General features: G+C 44.7%; 1 long non-coding RNA gene across 2 annotated transcripts in view; it reads right to left on the bottom strand.

The window, feature by feature from the left end:
• The window catches only part of LOC112990726 (uncharacterized), a 164,406-nt gene that overhangs the window by 50,960 nt on the left and 92,925 nt on the right, over positions 1 to 20,521 (bottom strand). For both annotated transcript variants that reach the window (XR_010391834.1, XR_010391833.1), the window contains exons 3-5: positions 18,978 to 19,082; positions 2,420 to 2,552; positions 2,179 to 2,245 (exon numbers count right to left, since the gene is read on the bottom strand). This is a non-coding gene — a long non-coding RNA (uncharacterized LOC112990726). The remainder of the gene's footprint in view (positions 1 to 2,178; positions 2,246 to 2,419; positions 2,553 to 18,977; positions 19,083 to 20,521) is intronic.

Raw genomic sequence — 20,521 nt, 5'->3', positions numbered from 1 at the left:
TAGCAGCTTGCTCTCCTGAGAAATGCATGCATCCTGCCAGAGGCTGTCAAAGACCATGAAACTTCAGATTAGAGAAAGCATTAGCACCTGTATGTGAGACATGGTCCAGCTGGGGCCCCTCACTTGCATACAGCTCATAAGCAGTGTGGGTGCTATTTCAGTATACTGCCTGACCAACATCGGGGTGAGCCAGCAGCGGTAGCTAATATCCCAGCCCCACTGAACACCCCGGTCAATATCTGGTCAGACCCGTTCCACAGGGCATCACCAAGTTGCCTGTGAAATGTTATCACCTGTGGGTGTGAACCAGCCACTGACTTTCCCCTCCGTTTGGCCCTCTGAGATATGTGATATGTATCTTGTGGCTCTCTCCCATATAAAGGTTTATGTGTGTAGCTCATAGGGCCATGAAGCTTAGCCAATCTTGTAGGACTGTTGCTCCTACCATCCTGCATATATATCCAAGCCAAGCCATGGGAAGCTGTGGGGGACACTTGGTTTTCAGGCGTGATTCAGTCATTTCAAAGCAGCGGAAGTAAAGATGTCTGCAGCTTGTTAATGCCATGCCTACTTCCATAATGTCTGACCACCAAGGGCCAAGACTACATGAGGACATGGACATTTAGCACTGCCAGCCCTGATCTTTTGATGCCTTGCTGCCTGGTGGATTCAGCAGTTCTTATAAACATTTAGTCTCCTTCTACAATACCTTGGAGACATGTACATCAGAGTCCTGTGTCACTCCAGCTCACTTTGTGCAGATTCCAGAATGGCTAAGTAATGCTCTTGGTCACTACCAAGCCAGGTCAGATAAGGATCAATGATGTGTACGTTTAATCTGTATGTCCATCTTCTATTACTACCCTACATGCCTAGTTTGCTGGATCTCTTAAAAAGATCCAATTTGTGTCACATGGCCAGAACTCCAAGTTCAGCAGACAAACTGTGAAGGGCACAGGCAGCTCCTGGGTGACACTAAAAAACCTGCGGTCAACCCAAGAAACACTCCAGAGTACTTAAAAAATTCACGCTGGACTTATTGTTTCATGTAGATCAGGTACTTCATATTGATGCCAACTGAAATGGCAACTCTGTTGGTGTGTGTTATCTGCAATTACTAGCAGGTGTCCCTGGAGAACTGAGTGGCTGCAACATAGCTGATGTTTTGGGAAAGCATGAACTTGGACTGTGTGGACACATTACTGCCAGAGAACTGCAAATCCCACCTCTCAGCAGGGACAGGTCTGACAAAAGAGCTGGACGTGGGAGTGTCCTGAGAGACCTTGAGCCAGGGCAGTGCCTGGGCTCTGTCCAGATTCCTGGGCCTTAAAGTGCCAAGACCATGGGGCACAGGAGTCAACACAGCTCAACACAGAGCAAACATCCAGAGAGAGGAATCATGGCCAAATCTGTGACAGAGCGAGTTGAAATGCTCCAAGTTATTCCTTCTATGACAGTGAACTTACCAAGTTCATAAAGTGGAGCTGTAGCACTGAAATAGAATTTATCACAAATTGCCCATGAATTTTCTCTGTGCTACAGAATTTAAAGTGATGGCTGAGAACACCTCTTTAATGCATTCAGAAACAAGACGTTAAATGCAGTGGTCACAGGTGGAGGCCAGTAGTGCTACTATGACTTTTCTATCATCTGTAAGTGCATTAAGGCCAACACAGACACAAGCAAGCTCTCAAGAATATCTCAAACAACTGTCAGAAATGAAGGAATAAAGCAGACTGACAGGCTTGCTACAACACGTATTTCAAGCTCAATCAATTTTCAGTAGAACAAAACACCTGTAAGACTCTATTTTTTGAGATTTTTTCCAGGACAAAAAGAGAAGGCAGTGTAAAAAGTGCTGGTACAACCTCAGTTCAAATCCAGTCTGCAGCCCAGGCTAGGCAGGGCTAAATCTAAATTAGGGAAAAACATGAAAATGTCTGAATGAGTGAAGAGCCTTCACTGTGGCAAGTGATTAAAAGGACTTAGTTCATTTACTAAAGCAAATCGAAGGCTAAGAGGGGAGCCAGCTAATACCTGTAAGTCCTTGAAGAGAAAGAAAAAACAAATGCACAAGGCAGGAAAGAAAGTGGCCTACTTGACAGACAACACTCCAGCACCAAAAGAAACAAACATAAGCATGTCCTTAATAAACTTCAATTAGAGTTGAGTCCTTACCATGCTGGTGGTGAAGGGGAGTCCATAAATAGAGAACTAATATGTCAGGTGAGTAGCAGTGAGGCACCTGGGAAAGGGTGGAAATGAGTGCATTCCCCCTTAAAATGGGTGACGAAGGGGGAAGCTGTCTATAAAACCTCACATCCCTTACCACTGTTGGGGTGGCTAGCTGACTTCAGAGAAGGGTAAGGGTCCTCCCCCCCCCCCCCCCCCCCCCCCCCCCCCCCATGTTGAAGTATACCTTTGGGGGTGGGGTATCTGTTTATCTGAGTTTTCTTCTGCTTTCCTGGATTAGTCTAGCATTTTGTTAGAGCTGTTTTGATGTTGCATGTCTAAATCCTGGCTTTGGCAGTGCGAACTCAGGGAAACTGGATCTGGGGAAGGAAGGCAATCCCTTCCTGGAGCATAGGAAGGGCTTTAGGATGGGAAGGGGAGGCTGAAGCAACACTTTGTTAAGTTTTGTTTGATACCAAGATACTAACATAATAAACACTAAGATATTAGGAATTATTTTCTCTTCTTAAATATGTGTAAGCCATGAGTGGCCAGTCTACAGTTCCTAAGCATGTCAGGCACACTTCCTTGTTTCCTGTGGCTGTATTATGTGTCTAGTAGTTAGACTAAGCTGATGCAGGTACTTTTTAGTAACTTCAATCTCTGCTACAGCAAGGGTAGCTAAGGCAACACTTTGGGGTGCCTTGAAACTTAGCTGTGCATCCATCTCACCTCACAGGGCAGCAGTTGTGCTCCTGGAGAGCTATTGTCAGCCCCTACCCGCGACTATTCCTAGAGCATCTTTTTTTCTACCTCTCTAGTAGGTGCCATGGGTCCTGTGACTGTAACAAAAAGCCTTAATTATGTGACTTTCAGAAACTTACTGTGCTGCTTCAAAAGCATACTCTCTGTGAGGAACCGTGTGATGCTATAATTAGATTGTATCATAATGCAACTTAAGAAGGAAGATGAAATGTGGTCACAGGGAAGCTTTAAGTCTGGCACAAATCCTCACCTTTGAGTTGGCTTTCCATCTTCAATAAAATTAGCCTAATACAGGTTCTTTGTACATGTTTTCATTTTTCTTAAGCTTTTAAGATATGTAAAACAGACACTTCATCTTGTGGCATCATCTTTGATCTTCTTAGGGCTCACTAATAGAGCTGGGCTGGTTGGATTCATTGCATGGATATCTGCTATGAGAGCTCAGAGGGCATAATAACCAATAGCAATACCAGGGTTTTAGTCCTCCCTGTGGGGCAGCTCTGGAGATGAACAAGTCATAGGGCACTGTCTTCAGTCTCTCAGACTCATTTTTCCTTCTTCATCTTCTTCTCCAGGATGAACAGACCTATTTCTCTCAGCTTCTCCTTGTCTGTAGTGTGCTCCAGTCCCAGCCATCTTGGTGGCCTCCACTCGATTGCTTCTGCATGTCACTGTTTTTCTTCTATTGTGCAGCTTGGAACTGGACCCGGCACTCCAGATGGAGTCTCACAGATGCTAAATAGAGGAGAAGGATCACTACCCTCAGCCTGCTGGCTGCACTCTTGCAAACGAAGCCCAAGATGTGGGCTGATGTGCAGCCCTTTGCTGCAGGGGCACAGTGACTCCTACTCAACTTGTTCACGAGGACTCCCAGGTCCTGCTCGCCAAGGTTGCTTAGTTGCAAATTGCCCCCAGCCTGTTGGGCTGCATGTGGTCATTCCATCCCACATGTAAGACTGCCTTCTTTGCTGAACTTCATGAGGTTCCTATTAGCCTCCTTCTCTAGCCTGTCATGGCTCCTCTGAACAGCAGCTCCGCCCCTGAGCAGATTAGCTGCTTCCCCCTTGCCCAGCTTGTTACCCTCCACAAAATTTCTGAGGGTGCCTTCTGTCCTGTTGTCCAGATTTCCTCTGGTTAGAAACAAAGGAACCTCCTGTGCTGTGTTGATGGACACCAGCCCTTTGTTTCTGAGTCTTCTTTGTTGCTATGTGTCTTGACCAATTCAACTAATGCAGAGCCTCTCCTTGAAGCCTGGATCTGTGTGGCCTGGCAAGCTGCAGGGTCCAGAATGAACCTTAGTGAGTCTGTGCTATGGCAGAGCTGTTATCCTCCTGCCATTTACCAGTTAGGCTTTGCAAAACCACCAGTTGATGTCAGAGGAAAGCAAAATCCTTTCTGGTAAATAGGACTGTTGAAGAGGGACAGCCAGGGTGGGATTCAGCTCAACACTCAATGGAGATCTAGTCAATGAATTGCTGCAGAGCAAGCAACACAGACCACCACATATAGATGCCTGCTTCAGAGTGAGATGACAGGCTCTGCAGTAATCTGACTGCGTTGATTAGATACACACTAGCTGTGTCTTTGCTCAAAGACACAGCTAAGTTCAGGTTTCTCAGTCTGCAAGCTTAATCCAACTTCTAGTAACATGCACGGGGTCACACTGAGGCAGTCTTTGGCTTGGTCTCTGCCCGCCAGACCACATGCTGCTGGAAGGAACTGCAGCACTTGCTCAAACAAGTCATTTGCTTCCATGATGCAATGCAGCTCTGAACAAAGATGACTGAGATGACTAAGAACTATGCCTGTGTTCTTAGCGATGCCAGGATGCTTCAGAGCTTGGATGTACAGCTCTCTGGATGAAAGATCTAGGATAATACTTCCACACATCTTTCACAGCACCACCACACCACTGCAGGCTAAGCGGCTAGCTGCATATGTAACCACCTCTCTGTCTGCGGCAAACATCTGCAACTATTTGCAAGCACCTCCTTACCAAATTTGATGGATATAGCAGACAGATATATACTTTGCTCTATGCCTGTATTGTCCAGATGTTTGAAAACATTGTGCCTTGTGCACAGCGATCTTTTCAGTACAGCAGTGTATAAAGCAGTGCTGCCTGCTTCCACCCTTGGCCCCCAGACATTAACAAACAAGAACAAAATACCTCTTTCTCTGCTTGCTTCTCTTCCTATGCTCTGCTGTCTCTCATGCTCACTCCATCATCTGGTTAGCAGAAGACCTGTTGACTTTGTTGCCAGAGAGCAACAAGTTATAAATGATGTATGAAATCAAATACAGGTTCTGCCCGGTGTATTGTGCTGGTATGCAGAGAGGGTTTGGAGCACTTATTAATCTCCCATTCTGTTCACTCCAATCACTGCATGTGTGTGGCAGAAAGAACCGCTAGCAGCAGCGGGGAGTCAGATTCCTCCTGTCTGCTAAACAAATAGCCATAAGCAGGCCATACGCTCAAAGCTTGACTCAGGCTAGCCCCTCAAGTGGAGCTTCGCCTGAACAGAGGATCGGCTCCACGATTTGAAGTTACCACCCACCACCAGAGATATAAGGGCTAGCTGTTTAGTGAGAAGTAGCTATAGCCTTACCTGCACTGCATTTCTCCTTTGCCAGCACAGAGGCAATGAGACAAAAGCCTAGCCCCAGGCTGACTCATCTCCTTGTGCCTCTTTACTCTTCTCTCCCCCTTGAGCCGGCTTCTGTGTCCCCCCTGCTCTAAACTCAGGCACCTGCCACAGCCTGGCCCTGGCCGGGACACCTGAGACAAGCTGGAGAGCCTGCAGTGTAAATCCCTGGCTGTGCAGCAGGAGCGTGTGTATCTCCCCCTGCTCATTCGGTTTGGGGAGCCTGAACAACTTTCGTGCTGGCATTGCTCCAGCACCTGCAGTTGCAGCCTGTTCTACCACCCCTTCTCCCACCAGCAAACAAACCTGAGCCAAGTCCTTCCTCCCAGCATGTTTTGCTGGGTGTTTGCTGCAGCTAGTTAGTGATCCTTTCTGTCTCAGTCTAGTGGAATAACAAAGCACAGTAACAAATCCTGAGTTGCTTTTTTTTATTGATTGGCTCCTCGGATGGCTGAAGGGTGAGACTGTTAACTCACTGGCAGGAGGGCTGTGTCCTCAAGCTAAGTACTGTTAATACACTGTGGCAAAGTACCAAATACCTTGTGCTGCATCAGAAGCGCCCCTTTGTATTTTATCCAGATCCGATCTGGAATTTCAGATCTAAAGAATTAAATAGCTCTAAAAGTCTCATCTAACAGAACACCTGCCATGTACCTTCCTGCAAATTTTACTTAATTATCTGTAATACAAGGTTATGTTCCTTGAGATCCTGGGAGCAGAAAGAGTCCATCCTTCATTATTACTCTGCACAGATTGCCTTGATGGTTTGGCAAGTGAATTATGTGGGAGACATTACACCGTAAAGAGCTGACCTTGTCTTTAACCTCAGAACATTCTTCAATTAACGCCCCACATGATAAATTAATTCCATTAATCTGTAGAGGCCTCTGAGGTGTTGAAATGGGATTTCTGCATTTCTCACCAAACTCACTTCTTCCTGCCCCTTCCTAACAAAACTTTGCTTATAATCAATAGCCAAAGTTTTTGTGGCACTTGAAAGGAAAAAAAAAGTAGATCTTGTACATACAGCCTGGTCATCCCCTGCAGCTCAGGGCTTTGCCACCTGTGAAGGGGCAAGCAAGGATGCTGAGAAGCTGATACACATTTTCTGGCCCCAACAGAGTCTGCAGCTCTTCCTTACATGATTAGAACTACAGAAGCCAAACAGGGCCTGTGCATGAGCAGGAGTCACTCCCAGAGCCAGCAGTTCACAAGTTCAGTTCCCAATTTGCTTACTCCACTGCCTCTAGCTTCAAGCAACACACATTGCAGTCAAACTTGAGTGCAAATGGAAAGGGTGGTTCTGTGACGATATTTGGGGAAAAGACAAAGGTCCATGCTTAGACCCTCTAAGTATGCAGTTGTGGTAGCGTGGCTTGCAGGAGCATGCAGATATACTGTTAGATCTGGGATCTTATCCAAAAGATGTAGCATTGGGGTGGGGAGGTGTCCTGGAAGGTGCTGGAGAGTCTGAGTGAGTCAAGCTAGAGGCTGAAAATGCACTAGGGAAAGGGCTCAGACAGGAAAAGGGATTATACTAACTTTTTACTATGCCAGCAATGAGCAACATCATGAATGCCTCCCTATGCCTGCCAACTTCTGGCTCAAACACTCCTGAAGATCATTCCAGTGTCTTGCTAAACCATGTTTGCAGCTCAGGCAGTTCTGGGAGTTCTTAGCTGCTTCTCTCCAGCTTCTTGATGGCATGTGAACAGTCAGGCAACGCAATCAGTAGCTAGAGAGAAATGAACAACTCTGGGAGTTTGATTAAACTGAGAGATTCTTGCAAAACACAGGGGGCTGGAGGCAGGGAGACTGAATTCACCTGGAGCCCCTTGGCCAGTGGCTCCTATGGCATGCAAATCCCTGCACTGCATTTTGGCTGCTAAATTACCCTTCAGACATGTAGCTCTCTCCACTGCTGGGGCACAGGTCTTAGCGAAAATGAGGCTGTCCAAACACAGTGCAGGTGCCTGGCAAAGACAAGTAAAATTTTTCAAATGCAGAAGCAGCATTCAAGCACGTAGCTTAAGCATAAGGACCCTGTGAAGGCCTTAATGTTGCTTGACTCCCACTATCAATAGCACATTGAGCACTTGTCCATTGAAAAAACTCAGTGTTTTAGTTTATTTTATTCTATTTTATGGGCTGGATATGGCAACTATGAATACTGGCAGTATCTAGGATATGTCAGTGAAAATAAGGGAGACCATTCCTTATGGCATAACAATGATGATTAAAAATGGAATATTTCAAAAGCAATCAGAGAAGTCAATGAGAGTCAATAAGAAGCAGGCGCCTCATTTCCTTAAGGTGCTTTTGAAAATCCTAGCCTAAAACATTGATATTTCATGCGGACACATTTAAGTCCGTGTGGGAGAAATCTCAAATCCTTTTTGAAAAGTGATATGCATATTGTAATTGGAGCAGATTAAATATGAATATCTGTAGCAGCTTAACCTCTTATTCTCCTTATTTAAAAAAAACCCAAAACACTGGGTATTTTTGTCATAAGCAATCGTAACTTGTAGTTAATAATGGGCCAAATCCAGATACATCAGCTGCCCTGACTTGAACAGAACAATTCTGATTTGCCCCAGCTAGGGATCAGAGGCTATGAGAAGTAACCAGAGCAATATTATCAAATTGCAAATGTATTCAGAGAAGTGCTGGTTATCCAGTGCTCAGCATACATAATGTCTCTGTAGGCAACCAACATGCAGACTAGAAATAGGGCACATATTTCTAACAGTGAGGGTAATTAACCATTGGAGCAACTTAACCTGGGAAGGCAAGAGATTCTCCATGACATGAAATTCTGAAACTAAGGTAGGAAGCCATTGAAAAGACATAGTCTAGAGAAAACAGAAATAGGGTCCTAACTGCAGTGATCACTCTTCTGAGAAACAGAAGAGGTTAAACTTGATTACTGTAATGGGCTCCTCTAGCCTCCACCCTGGATGTTGCTGCTCCTGAACAGGCAAGAGCAGTAGCCAGGGTGCATGTGAATTCTTCCTTTCCTTTGCAATCACTTGTGCTTGCTGATCACATGTGATCATTCCATTCTGTTTGATGAAACTCAAAGTCTCAATAGCTTCATGGGAATAGCTACATTTTTCACCTGGTGTCACACCAAAACTACTACAACCAGCCAGTTTCATCTGCTTTCCATTTAAGCTCATCAAATGGCTTGGGAGTGTTCACAACTGACTTTCCCATCCACTTCATCAGAGTCCCCAGCTTGCAGCAAAGCCTCAGCCCAAATGATTTTCTTGAATGTATGTGCAGTACTGACTATTTCACACTACCCCGATAGCAGAGACTTGCATCAAGCAACTCGCCACATGATACATCAGCAATGACGAGGAGGAAAGAGACAAAGGAGAAGGAAGTATTTGGGCTGATTTATGAATGCTGTGTGAAAATGAATTTACACTTCAATGCTGACAGACTTACAGCAGCTGACAACTATAACCCATGCATTTCAGAGGGCAGTGTTTCATCAAATGCACCTCAGGTACTCTGGAGGGGATTTATGCAGCAGGCAGTAATACAGCACAAAATGTAAGGTAAACAGGGCTGAAAGTAAATCACTAACTCCCTCTGAGTAAGTAGAAACTCTTCATATTATGGCTTGCACATGCAAATGGAGAGGACAGAAGCAGGTATGGTGCTGGTTTGCCCTGGGACCTTGGGTTTGGAAGGCTGTCTCTGAAGCAGAACTGGGTGACCCAGCAGAGCAGGAGAGAGACAGTGTCAGGAGCCTGTGCAGAGATCTCTGACATTGCTGCATGTCCCGAAGCACAGCTGCGTGAAATGTTCCCGCTCCCCTTCCATGATGGAGGGGAGTGGCCGAGGGTAAAAAGTGGTGTTCTCTACGTGAACTGCTGTGCTGGGTCACATCAGAAGCCCACAGCCCCGCATCTGTCTCTGACAACGGCTGGCGGTGTGTGCCCAGGGAACCATCCCAGAACAGGGCAAGCATATAGCAATCCTAAGCGGATACACATGGCAATGCTGTAGCTTGCCCTTTGTCACAGCAGGATAAAGATCTTCTGGGCAGTTCATTCATTCATGTTCCCCGGGAACACAAACTGCTCCGTTACCTGCACATTCAGCTGAACATCCCTTGAGGTACTGAAAAACTGTGCCAACTTACAGGCAATCCTCTGTTGCTGGAACATGCTGGCAACTGGATCCTTGTCTGGACAAGCTTCCTCTGCACAGCTAGTTTGGCCTGGGCTGTCCTGCGTGGTCCACCTCACTGAAAACCTACTGCGTCCAAAGGCCCTCTGGGTCAAACCCGCCTACTGTAACTACCTTCTCACTCCAAACCTTCCTTCACTACTGTCCCACCAGATAACCCAAACCTCCTCAGGGCCACCTGCTTGGCCCTGGATCCCTCACAGGATCCTCATCTATCCACTCCTCTTCCCTCAGGCGCAACCTTTCAGGCACCCTCCCATGCACTGCAACTCAAGATATAGCCTCTTAACCAATCTCCTGCTGTCATCAGCCCCAGATTAGAGCTAACTAATGACTATCGTGACTCTGGGGACAGGTCTGTGGCAAATCATAAAGGTCCCTGTCCTGCATTCTCCCCGGTTTGCCCTTCCTCTGCAGCACTGTAAAGAGGGCACCTACTCAGAGGGTGCAACTGCAGGAGAAAAGGCCTTAATGGCAACTGCTGAGACAAAAGTGGTTAAAAACTGAAGTCCTACACAGTAAACAAGCCAATGACTGAATTCATCAACATGCCTATTCCCTACCAGTATTTTCAAAAAACAGCAGACAATACGTATGGTGAGATCTAAGTAACAGTGATCTTGATGGGGGAAAAATGAGCTCGATTCTGCCACTGCTTTTATACCAGGCAAAGTTCAATGGACTGGGTCATGATTTACTCCAGTATGAGTGAGAATGGAGTCACTTTCATTTTTGCCTCCCTGTCTCTGTTTCTGTCATTATTTGAAATATTGTGGGGGCTGTGAGAACATTTCCCATTAAGTGTGTATCACTAGCTTCCCCTTTGTATTTATGATTTAATAATTTCTGAATCTGTCACAATCAGTGTTGAAAAGAGTGTAGCTGAGTATAATGAAATAATTTAAAAAGAAATGTTGAAGCTCAGAACAGTCTGCATTCCTGTTAGCAGATGCAAAGTGAATGACATTTAGGGACATGTGTTTATAAATCAGTGCACCCTTTAATTAAGCAAAACATTTTACTGAGAAATAATTAACAATTCATGGCACAAGGTCTGGCCTATTATCAAAGAGCTTGTACACGATCAAGCACAATTGCTTGTGTGTCTTTAGAGCTAATTATCAGTAACTCGTTTTATTTTTATTTTAAAGTTCCTTGTAAAGAGACAAGATAAAGATCCACATTAGGAATGGTGGGCTGCTGCTTCGGCTTTCCCTGATTGCCTATCAAGTTTGTGCTAACTGCCATTAGTGGAAAGGATCCCATGGCTACTGTGCACGATCCCAGGAGCGAGGGATAAGGGAAGGCAGGTTGTTCCAGGCCAGTAAAAGAGAGATCTGAGATCAGCCTGCTGCTGTTACAGGCTCTTTCTGTAACTTTAAACAAGTTATTTTAATGTCTTAGTTTCTCATCCATAAAGCGCAGACAACAGCACTGCTGGCCTGGCAGAGGTACTGTAAGAACGAATGCAGATAAGGCCGTGAGATACTCAAATGTTTGATATGGGGACAAGGTGGAGAAGTACCGTAAGTAGATGGGGGAAACCAAGTAGCAATGGAGATTCTGGGGTTTTCCCAGTGTAGCTCCCCAGCAGGCTGAACCAAGGGCATGGAAGGGGGATCACCCAGCTTGGAAAGAAGAGGGATTTTTTCCTGCTCCATAAGAAACCTAACAAATTGCAAAAGGGGCCTCAGATCCTTTGACTGGGGAGATGTTGCTGTATAAGCTACAAATATTTGTCTCTTTTGGGCATATGCCAAAAGCAGAGCTTACACATGCCATACTGGCACAAGTGGCAGGATTATGAGCAGTTTCAATCTGATGCAGATGGTCTTCCCATTTGCTTCCTTGTTTAATCAGCAATTTGGCAAGTTTGTCATTCATAAAGCTTTCATAGTGTTCCATACACTTCTCCCCTGTGGCTCACTAGGAGCTGCTCGGATGTTTGTCGATGTCCGGAAACAAGCATTAATCTTTAATGAGGTTGTATTCATACTGTTTCCTTTGGTCAGAGGAACCTTGGGAATTCCACACTATAGAACATACTTCTGTTTAAAAACTGCAGCTACTCACAGAAATATTACTCTGATCCTTAATTAACAGTGGTGCCAACCTAGGTAATGCAACTAGTGTACAGCAGTTACCAGGAAGTGCTTCAAGATTTGCCACATACTGAGAAGTTACATGAAGTCACGGGTGTTGCTCAAAGCAGAGGAATCAGAGATGACTGGAAATGGGGGCCAGGCGGTTGCTTTGCAATGGCCCATTCTCAGCCTACAGGGACGGAGTGGGTAGAAGGTACCACCCTTCACCATTTGAGGAAAGGCCTAGAAACCAACTCAAGGAGTGATGTGATTCAGCCTCAGAAACCTCAGACTCTTCTTTCTGTCAACCAGGAAGATGTACTGTAGCAATACCAAATGGCTTTGTTTGCTCGCAACCAGTTGTGCCTTGCTTAGATACTTAAGTCTAATCCATTAATAGCGTCCATGTGGTCTGCTGGGTAGAAAACAACAAGGCATCGTGTTTTTGCATTTGCACAAGCTGCTTGGATCATAAAGCATATGAAAATTTAGCCAATAATTTTGATTGCTGGCAACAAAATGCATCCTTGTTCTTTATCTGTTGACTTGTGTTTTTAATTACAGGGATAAGACATGTTAGGATATTAGACCCCAATTTAGCCTCTTCTGCAGTGGGACATCCAGTGGCTTTGCAGGAACCCTGAAGAAAATGCTTGACCCCAAGACTGCTGTACAGTAGACTAATTTGTCTGTAGCTGTTGCATTCAGTGCTGCATATCCTCACATATACCAACAGCCCTTACTTATGGCTACAGGTACTACTCATAAGAGCAAGGTTTGTGGACAAGCATTCCTCCATTGTTTTTCAGTCCTCTCAAGGGAAAGCCAGTGCTATTATAGACCACTGTTATCTATATGCTGTGTTCTATGGTAAATGGGGTAAACTTTAACCCTTTCCTAATCTGGACGTACTTCCTTCAGCAGATTGTTTTTCACAGTATGTGCCAGATAGATGTGAAAATGAAGTAGCAGTGGGGAGAGGCAGCTGGAGGTGAAACAACTGGAGGCAGGGACCTAAAGACTAAACTAGCTGTGGGACCTCTGGCAATTCATTCAATGCTTTGATTCTGTTTCCTCAGCCTGTTACAAGAAGATAATATACTTTAGCTGGGAGCTATGAGAACCAATTAGCTGGCGAGTATAGCATGACACCCAAACCATGGAGGAGCATGTTTGACTCTGAGCGATATTGGTGCTGGCAGTTTATCCACATTCATTGCAGGGTGAGTCAGAGCAATGCTTTGCCTCTGGAATACCAAACCAATTTTGGAAGGTGCCCACAGCCAAGCACTGGGTAGATGTTGCAAGGAGGTAAGAACAGTTGTAGCAAAGGTCTGTCTAGCTTGGTATCCTGGCTCCAGCTGTGGCCAGGAGCAGAGACTGCATCCAGGATGCAAGAATGAGGCTGGCTGGTATTGTAGCTCCAACCAGTTTCATGTGAGGGGCTGCCTGAGCTGGAGGTGCCATACCAGGGAAACTCCTAAGTCAGCTGCACGGAAGAGAGGGATAATCCGCTACAGCACAAGCAACCTGATTGCTGGGACAAGTTGCTACCTGTCCTGCTTTATGGGGCAGGGGTCCAAGGCAGCGAGGTGAGATTCGGTCCTTGTATACCCCTTGAGGCACAAGGGCAGTCTGGCAATGCTTACTGCTCTCAACTCAAGGACAGCAATACGGTGGTCTCTACTCTGTGCCATCACCTCTGTCCTGTGCACAGAGATGGTTTGGGAAGGTAAAGAGAACTGTGGAAAGCAAAGTTTTTCACACTGGTATACAAAACTACTAGCCAATTCATGTCACAGCTCTGGGGTGTTTGCTGCCATGCAAATACCTCCTTCTGGACTCTGTCTTTGTACAGCTCACAGGAAATGTATTATCAGGAGGATGTACTATGACATTTTTGCAACACTATCCTCTGTAGCACATTCCAGAGCATCTTCCTGACAATGGCTTTTTTCCCCCACATGCTGCTTCTATTCTTAGTGCCATGTGCCCTTCCCAGAGAGGCATTCTTAGGAGCAACAGGTTTGGAACGCAGTAACAACATGCAAGTTATAAAGGGGAACGAGAGGTTATGCAGCAGTCTAACGGATTTCAGTGGAGACAGGCTTCAAAGCACAAGTCTCCACCTCTGGGAGAACATAGCCCTACAATTCAGACTTAGTCTGGGCCCTTTCTTTTTTTGCATGCTATTTCATCTGATCACTGTCACTTGATCTGAAAGCAAATTTGATTACAAGGTAGAATTAGACAGGACCTTTCTGTTCTGTCTGTATTTCATGCTTATTTTTTCTTCTAAAGAACATGAAACAATACTGACATTAAATTTTATTTGAGAGTAGCATACAAAAGGCATGCAGAAACTCTAAGAGAGGAAAACTGATGCAAAAACTCCTTGATTGTATGTAAAAGCATTAAGTTGTTAGGGAACCCTGCAACTGGAAATACCTTCACTTTGTGTCTGTGGTCAATTCTCCCATAAAAACTTCTCCTTGCCTGAGAGACTGTTTTGCATTTGTGGAACAAAAAGTGTAGGTATCAGAATATGCAAGGGGGTACACTGTTTTTGATTCTTTTTTAACTGAAGTAAGGCACAAAAGAATGGGAAGAGGGTAAAACCCCCAACCTCTGATTGGGGTTCATCTATCAGAGGAAGACAGAGTCCTGTTCTTCAGTTTAGCCCCAGTTTCTTGGCCTCTCTTTTGACGAGGTGAAGACTAAACAGTGCATGCATCTGGATGCCTCCACAAGGGTAAATATAAATGTTGGGTCCAAGCTTTGCAAGTGATTGTCAGACACTGACAGAGGATTAGTGCTTGACATTTGTAGCCTCTGTAAACATGAACACACAAACACTGGAAAAAGCTGGATGCAAACTTTTGGTGACTGCTGAAAAAAAAAAAAAAACACAGTATTAACTTATTTTTAATATTCTTTTTAATCTTTGAATTTTTAAATGAGACCTGCAAAGAGCACAGCCTGAAAAGCTGTTTGTCTTTGAGTCACCAAGGCAAAGCATGCTATCTGGCAAGGCCAATCAGAAGAGGTAGTGCTGCTGGTCTGCTTGCTGCCAGGCAGCACATGCTGCCTCCTGGCCAGTACACAAGCTAACCAGGGAGCCCAGCGGGAATAAGGCAATTTTGGAAATGAAATGACTATCAACTGGGGCAAGTCAAGATACATGGAGGACTTTTGCAGGATAACATAGCAGGGAAAGGAAAGAGGGTGCAGGAAGAGCTGATCAGCAGCAGAGGGAACACAAAAGACAGGGCATGGACACTTTCAGTGTATACCCTGGCTACATTTTCTCTACAACCACCATGACAACAAACATGATATTGCTAGGTGAAAAGTAAGATTCTCACAGGGAAAAACAAAACCAAGCAACAACAACAACAAAACACACAGAAAAACCCCACACTAATGACTCCAAGATCTGAGGATTCTGAAATCCACCAGCTGTCACAGAGAGAAGCAAATCCATCACAGGCTGTAGGATGGGACTAATTGCCCATGCTTTTTAGGAGAGGCACCTAAACCCTAAACTGCCCCACTCCCAACACTGTCAGACACCTAGTTGTTTTCAGTGCTGTATGTCTGTAGTATGCCATAACAATGATGACTGGATAAAGAGATAAGGTATTTTATTTTCCTGGAATTCAGCTTCCTTTGTATTGCCATGGCAATGCAGGAAAATTTTTGATCACTAGCTGAGACACTTCACTATACATTAATACAGCTTTTGCTAAGGAGAGGGCTGACTGACAGCTATGTTTGTAAGTCTGATTTGAACCTTCTGTTTTTCATGCTGTACCAAAATCCACATGCCCAGAGAAAGGTGAAGAAAAAAAAAAGTCCTACAGCAATTTAAGAGAAATGCCAGAAGTTGAGAGAATGTTTAATTCTCACTAAATTGGAATCAACATCTTTAGCTGACTGCAAGGCAAGAAAGTCCAAACTCCCTTGAGGCAGCAAGTTCTAAAATAACCTACTACTGCAGCACTTTGCTGTCAAAAGTTCTAACTCATAAGTGTTTCTATTCATCTCTCTCTGTAACAACTTCTTGCTCACTGGAGCAGGAACTACTTTATCCCTTATTTGTACAATGCCCGATACAATAAGCACACCAGACCAATGCCTGGGGCCCCTCAGGGCAAGAAGTACAAATATTAAGAAAGTTGCCCAATTTGTACTTCTAGTGGATTTAATTTTCTGTATTCCTACTGTGTCATAACAATGAGAAAAGCCACTTCTGTCCCAAAAGGACATGTTTTAGGCCTGAGCAGAGCACACAGGTATGCAGGTCAGCAAGGAGCTGTGGAATGCAAGCAGAGGTGCCAGGAAACCAGGTGATACAGCAGGTGACGTGGTTCCTCCAAACACCATCCTTCCTGACCAACCAAGAAGCACCATGGTCCCCGTAACTGAAGGTCACAGCCCTGCTGCCTACAGGCCCAAATTCAGTCTACATTTGCCTCCTTGTTGCTGAAGAAAGAGGACTTACCAATAGTGGTCTCCTAAGAAGACCATGAGAGCTGTGAATGGAAGCCAACCAAGCTGCATGTGTTGTCTGAGAGAGTTGAAGTGTACATTTGTGACTCCAAAACCAGGAGTCATGGGGATGAGGAGACATCCAGCAGGGCTGATGTATACCACAGGAGGCCAAGGAGCTCCTGTGGTCTCAGAATTCTGAACTCAAGAATGGTACCACAGAAAGCTCCCACCACAGTGAATTTTGCTGCCCTAAAAATCATATAATAACTGAGGTTGGAAGCGACCACTAGAGGCAGAAGTCCTCTCATAGTAAGATATGACTCTCCAAAGCTTGGGAACAGTCCAGAGTACAGTAAAACCAACAATGCTGGTTGACAGCAGCATAGGATGAAACATGCATGCCCACAGAGCTTTCCTTTTGGTCATAAGAGTCAAGGGTATAAAACTGAGACAGAAGCTTTTGCTAACAAAAGCCTATAAATGTTTTGAACTGGAGCCATTTGAATAAGTAGCTACCATGAAGATGGGCTCCTTGTTCTCCGTCAGATTAAATAACTTGCCAGCACCTTTCTCAGTGACATCTTCTTGGGTTCTCCAGACAGAGCCCACTAATGGTTAACATGCCAGGATTTGCATTCCAGTTTGCTCATCTGGAAGAAAGCCACAGCCTGTCCAGCCCATAACTTAGCAGCTGTGACAGTGGTTGAAAGCCAGACTGACATCTAACTCAGATACACATTCATGTCAGCTCTTGTAAGGTTTGCACACCAGGGGATCTTTCTTTATGCAGATGACTTCTCATAGGCAGAGACTTGCCTGCAGACTGCTGCCAAGGCAAAAAGAAGAATATTTCATTCCCCAGTTGAGTTTTTTTCCTCTTTCCCTACCTAGCACTTCATTGCAACTGGAAGTGTTCCATAAGTCCACCAGCCTAATTAAAAAGATAGTATCTGAGGTGCTCTTCTGAAAGATGTGTGCATTTAGAGTTAACTGTACATGCAAAATAGGAATATATGCATATGTATATCTACAACCATTTTCCTATTTTCTGGTTCCGTGAGCATATTTTCTGGTTGCAATTTAGATTCTGATCTCTGACAAATTATTGTGTAAGACTAATATTTTCAGAGGAGTTCAGTTGTGAAAATGCATGTTTAACTGCATTTCTAATTTGCAAATATGCTTTCTGCACTGCTGTGTACTGATCAGGATGTGTATGCAATCACAAGTCTTTGTCCATTTACATCAGTGGTTATCTGATTTACCAGCACAGCCATTCATGCACACTAGACACTTGGCGGAATTAAGGCTTTGTGCATGCATGTATGTATGTAGCTAAGTTCCTTGAAATATCTAGGTCAAACACTGCAGAGAACATTTGGGATGACTTCTGCATCCACACACACCTTCCTCTATAAGAAATTGGATCTAAGCGCACTAGAGAAGGGAAGCAGAAAGAAGAAGTTCTGATTTTAAAAAAATAAATAAATAAATAATGGATTTGAATCACCGTCTCCCCAAGATCTAGCTACTTAGATTTTCTTAAGCAAAATGCTTCTCATTTTGTTGAGCTCTATTAAAATTGAATCAAGCAGCGATACCCTGTAGCACAGGAGCATAGCTCTGCAGCTGATATGCACCCCTGCTGTTTCATTTAAAGGTTCAAACTTGAAGTTGAGCCTGTTTGGGGACTGGTATAGTTCTCCAGCCTTCTTTAGAAAACAAAGCATCTGGGTAGTTTATATGCCCTTAATTCAGATACTCCTATCCTTTATTCTCTAGAAGATTCCTCAGATTTACTCAGTGGGAAAACAAATAGACCCTGGTGGACAGCAGCTGTGAGTGTAAACTTTCATTCTTGAAAAAGGTATGGTGGAAAAAAATTGTTTCTGTCATTCTTCCTATGCCTGTCACAGAGTTTGACATCTTGGATAAAATGATACCTCAAACCATCTCATTTTGCTCAACCCATCAAACATTTCAGAATCATCACGACAATTTGTAAAGCTGATTCAAGAATATAAAGGAAATATCTCTCAAAAGCATGCAAGGTATTTCAAGAAGAAAGATTGGGTGGTTCACAGAAATCTTTAGCTTGGTCCAAGTTGATAATGACTGGAAGAAAAAAGTGTTCTCTAATATTCATACCTGTTGGACAGAGTAAACACCACCAATCACAGCTGAAATCACTTAAGCTTTTTCCATGACAAGACCCTGCTTATCATTGCCTTTAACTTTGATTAAGGTAAATAGAGTGGGAGCCACCATTTTACAACTGAAAATAAAATAGCATGAGTATCTACTTGTTGACAAGTCTCTAGTAAAACAGCCTGTGAGCTTAATATTATAAAGACTAAGCCAGTGGTTACAGAGAATAACACATTGGGAAAGAGCCACTGGGGTCATCCAGTCCAGCAATCTCAAACAACCTGGAGACAGACAAATGGACCACAGTCGTTCAGTTATACACTGAGAAGAAACTGAACAGAGCTACAAGATAGACTGCTCCCTCATTCTGCCCCCCTCCAAAGTCCCCCCTTCACCTCACCAGCCAAGTTCCTTGCTCTGTTTATGAATTTCTAATGCAGCCAGTGCAGTAACAGCAACATACCTTCCTGCAAGTTTCCAAGCCACATGCACTGCTCTCCAGTTACTTCCCACAAGTCTCCCCAGAGCTTTGGGCAAAGCCAAGTTCTGCACAGGATCTCCAGCCAACCTAGAGGGGTGAAAGAGGCCAGCTAGTTACAGTACAAAAGGTCTCTTTGTGCTAATTTCATTGAACATTGTGCAGCTGATATTTTAGGAGCAATATCTGAGAAAAGACTTGAAGAATTGCTTATGTGATAGTTTTGTTAACAATGGCAAGAACATGCACAGCAAAGCTTATTGATTTCCTTTTTCAGGCAAAGTTTGCTTCCTAGAATTCTGAGTTAGAGATGGGCCACGACTGAAATACCAAATTACTGTGAGCCACCTGTGCAGAACCATCCAGAGAGCACAGCTGAGCTGAATGAGCTGCTCAGATAGCTTCCTGAGCACACCAGGCACACAAGTGAGGAAACAGTCAGAGGAGGAAGGAGGGAGGAAGAGAAAAATCAAATGAGGGCAAAGGGAGCACAGAAAGTTTCTTTGCTGTTCTCTGTATGGATTTCCTAGGGTGAGACCTACCTTGCCTACTGACCCTGGACAAGCTGCTGCCATTTGACATACTTCACTGGTGGATCTGCAGCTGCTCATGGGGATGTGAACAGCTGGAGCATACAGAACCACAGCAAGACAGTTTGACTTGGTGGGGAAAGGTTCCAAATCAGCATGCATCCCTTTGCTGCCCCAAGTCTTCCTTATAAACTTAGATTGGATGGGAAATGCTCACTGTCTAGCTTCTAGTCCAGCAGGTATTAAATATTAACTGGTGGGTTCCAGTAATACATTTGCCCTCATTCAGTGCATCCTTAGAGAAAAGGGCCCTAGGCTACAGCCATTCTCACACAGCCCCACATATACTGGTGCTCCATCAGACATGCATTGCCCATTGGTGGAGCAGGTTACCCAGAGACCTTCTCCTGCAACACAGTGGAGCAGGGCTTGATCTGCTCAGAGCTCCCCTGTGCCTGGACACGAAGCTGGGGTTGTTGCCGGGGCAAGGTAACAGCCTGTTTGCAGAAGGAAAGGGAGAAGAACCAGCCTTGGAGCAGAATAGGTGATGAATGTCAGAAGGAAGGGGAGAACTGCCTCTGCAGCAGTACAGGCAGGCTAGGTTGGCATCAAAGGGGGAGAGCACTGGCAGGTGAAAATCCAAAGGAGGATCATAAGAAATAAGTAAGGCAACTAGGAGGGAAAACAGGTAGAGGCAGAAGAGTAAGGTTAGCCAGCAAGAGCAGATGAAGGAGAGGAACTTTACAGAGAGTTACATCACAATAAAAACCTATTTCAGTAAACTCCAGCCATGGTCAGCCCTCAGAATTATTCACAGACACTATGTATCTCCTCATCTTTATGCCGTTCATGAAAAACAACAAATGCTATTATCTTCTGATCCTGCAGACCAGTCCTATAGATCACTAGCAGTCTGCAAACTCCCACTTGAGAACATCGGCTCTAGACAAACACGCCCCACTCATCCATCCAGCATAGCACATGAATTACATGGTCAGT

This window comes from Dromaius novaehollandiae, chromosome 16, assembly GCF_036370855.1.
Source record: "Dromaius novaehollandiae isolate bDroNov1 chromosome 16, bDroNov1.hap1, whole genome shotgun sequence".
In the NCBI taxonomy this organism is placed as follows: Eukaryota; Metazoa; Chordata; class Aves; order Casuariiformes; family Dromaiidae; genus Dromaius; species Dromaius novaehollandiae.
This window is presented reverse-complemented; position numbering and strand designations above follow the sequence as displayed.